Source organism: Bombina bombina, chromosome 6, assembly GCF_027579735.1.
Source record: "Bombina bombina isolate aBomBom1 chromosome 6, aBomBom1.pri, whole genome shotgun sequence".
NCBI classification, from domain to species: domain Eukaryota; kingdom Metazoa; phylum Chordata; class Amphibia; order Anura; family Bombinatoridae; genus Bombina; species Bombina bombina.
This window is the reverse complement of record NC_069504.1, coordinates 869,700,631-869,704,170: the sequence shown is the minus strand read 5'-3', so window position 1 is coordinate 869,704,170 and position 3,540 is coordinate 869,700,631.

Here is a 3,540-nt window from a genome sequence, read left to right as displayed (position 1 = left end):
ACATGCTCAAACAAGATTGGTAAAAATTGCACCAAAAAAGATACCTACTCCCCAAATCTATTACATATATATATATATATATATATATATATATATATATATATATATATATATATATACAGGGAGTGCAGAATTATTAGGCAAGTTGTATTTTTGAGGATTAATTTTATTATTGAACAACAACCATGTTCTCAATGAACCCAAAAAACTCATTAATATCAAAGCTGAATAGTTTTGGAAGTAGTTTTTAGTTTGTTTTTAGTTATAGCTATTTTAGGGGGATATCTGTGTGTGCAGGTGATTATTACTGTGCATAATTATTAGGCAACTTAACAAAAAACAAATATATACCCATTTCAATTATTTATTTTTACCAGTGAAACCAATATAACATCTCAACATTCACAAATATACATTTCTGACATTCAAAAACAAAACAAAAACAAATCAGTGACCAATATAGCCACCTTTTTATTTGCAAGGACACTCAAAAGCCTGCCATCCATGGATTCTGTCAGTGTTTTGATCTGTTCACCATCAACATTGCGTGCAGCAGCAACCACAGCCTCCCAGACACTGTTCAGAGAGGTGTACTGTTTTCCCTCCTTGTAAATCTCACATTTGATGATGGACCACAGGTTCTCAATGGGGTTCAGATCAGGTGAACAAGGAGGCCATGTCATTAGATTTTCTTCTTGTATACCCTTTCTTGCCAGACACACTGTGGAGTACTTGGATGCGTGTGATGGAGCATTGTCCTGCATGAAAATCATGTTTTTCTTGAAGGATGCAGACTTCTTCCTGTACCACTGCTTGAAGAAGGTGTCTTCCAGAAACTGGCAGTAGGACTGGGAGTTGAGCTTGACTCCATCCTCAACCCGAAAAGGCCCCACAAGCTCATCTTTGATGATACCAGCCCAAACCAGTACTCCACCTCCACCTTGCTGGCGTCTGAGTCGGACTGGAGCTCTCTGCCCTTTACCAATCCAGCCACGGGCCCATCCATCTGGCCCATCAAGACTCACTCTCATTTCATCAGTCCATAAAACCTTAGAAAAATCAGTCTTGAGATATTTCTTGGCCCAGTCTTGACGTTTCAGCTTGTGTGTCTTGTTCAGTGGTGGTCGTCTTTCAGCCTTCCTTACCTTGGCCATGTCTCTGAGTATTGCACACCTTGTGCTTTTGGGCACTCCAGTGATGTTGCAGCTCTGAAATATGGCCAAACTGGTGGCAAGTGGCATCTTGGCAGCTGCACGCTTGAATTTTCTCAGTTTATGGGTAGTTATTTTGCGTCTTGGTTTTTCCACACGCGTCTTGCGACCCTGTTGACTATTTTGAATGAAACGCTTGATTGTTCGATGATCACGCTTCAAAAGCTTTGCAATTTTAAGAGTGCTGCATCCCTCTGCAAGATATCTCACTATTTTTGACTTTTCTGAGCCTGTCAAGTCCTTCTTTTGACCCATTTTGCCAAAGGAAAGGAAGTTGCCTAATAATTATGCACACCTGATATAGGGTGTTGATGTCATTAGACCACACCCCTTCTCATTACAGAGATGCACATCACCTAATATGCTTAATTGGTAGTAGGCTTTCGAGCCTATACAGCTTGGAGTAAGACATGCATAAAGAGGATGATGTGGTCAAAATACTAATTTGCCTAATAATTCTGCACTCCCTGTATATATATATATATATATATATATATATATATATATATATATATATCCTGTATAATAAAATGCAGGTATGTTTGTCAAATGCAGTCATGAGCAGTAGAGACTGCACAAGGACAAACATACCTGGCCTTGAGCAGCAGAGAAAGTGTTTTTCAGAAGCTGCCATGGAGGGGACGTGGCCGGCGGGAGCGCCATGATGGGGGCATGGCTGGGTGTGCCGTGATGGAGGGGGTGGCCGAGCGGGCCTGTCGTGGTGGGGCATGGCTTGCAGGCATGATGAGAGGGCGTGGCTGGGTGGGGGAGAAAGCAACAGAGGGGAGAGAGCAAAACAGATGGGAGAAAGCAAAAGAGAGGAGGGGTGAGAGAGAGCTAAAGAGAAGAGGGGGAGAGAGAGAGCAAAATAGAGGAGGGAGAGAGAGAAAAAGAGAGGGGGGAGAGTGAGAGATAGAGCAAAAGAGAGGGGGGAGAGAGAGAGAGAGAGAGAGCAAAAGAGAGGGGGAAAGAGAGAGAGAGAGCGCAAAAGAGAGGGGGAGAGAGAAAGATCAAAAGAGAGGGGGGATACCAAAAGAGAGGAGGGAGAGAGAAAGAGAGAGAGCAAAAGAGGGGGGAAAGAGAGAGCAAAAGAGAGAGAGAGCAAAAGAGAGGGGGGAAAGAGAGAGAGAGAGCAAAAGAGAGGGGTGTGCCATGATGGAGGGGGTGGCTGAGCGGGCCTGCCGTGGCGTGACTTGCAGGCATGACGAGTGGACGTGGCCGGGTGGGGGAGAAAGCAACAGAGAGGAGAGAGCAAAATAGATTGGAGAAAGCAAAAGAGAGGTGGGGCGAGAGAGCAAAAGAGAAGAGGGGGAGAGAGAGAGCAAAAGAGAGGAGGGAGAGAGAGCAAAAGAGAGAGAGAGAGCAAAAGAGAGGGGGAAAAGCGAGCGAGAGCGCAAAAGAGAGGGGGAGAGAGAAAGATCAAAAGAGAGGAGGGAGATAGAGAGAGAGAGAGAGAGAGAGAGAGAGAGAGAGAGAGAGAGAGAGAGAGCAAAAGAGGGGGGAAAGAAAGAGCAAAAGAGAGAGAGAGCAAAAGAGAGGGGGTGAGAGAGAGAGAGAGAGAGAGAGAGAGAGAGAGAGAGGGAGAGAGAGAGGGGAGAGAGAGAGAGCAAAAGAGAGAGAGAGCAAAAGAGAGGGGGCAAGAGAGAGAGAGAGAGAGAGCAAAAGAGAGGAGAGAGAGAGCAAAAGAGAGAGGGACAGAGACAGAAAAACAGAGGAGGAGAGAGCAAAAGAGAGGGAGAGAGAGAGAGAGCAAAAGAGAGGGGGATGGAGAGCAAAAGAGAGAGAGCAAAACAGAGGAGGGACAGAGAGAGAGGGGAGAGAGAGAGCAAAAGAGAGGGGGAGAGAGAGAGCAAAAGAGAGGAGAGAGAGAGAGAGAGAGCGAGCGAGCAAAAGAGAGGAGGGAGAGAGAGCAAAAGAGATGGGAGAGAGAGAGAGAGAGAGAGAGAGAGAGAGCAAAAGAGAGGATGGAGAGAGAGCAAAAGAGAGGGGGATAGAGAGCGCAAAAGAGTGAGGAGAGAGAGAGAGCAAAAGAGGGGTGAGAGAGCAAAAGAGAGGGGGGAAAGAGAGCAACAGAGAGGGAGAGAGGGAGCAAAAGAGAGGGAGAGAGAGAGCAAAAGAATGGGAGAGAGAGAGCAAAAGAGGGGGAGAGAGAGAGACCAAAAGAGGGGGGAGAGAGCGCAAAAGAGAGGGGAGAGAGAGCAAAAAAGAGGGGGGAGAGAGAGCAAAAGAGAGGGGGAGATAAAGAGAGCAGAAGAGAGGGGGAGAGAGAAAGAGAGCAAAAGAGAGGGGAGAGAGAGAAAGAGAACAAAAGAGAGGGGGGAGAGAGAGA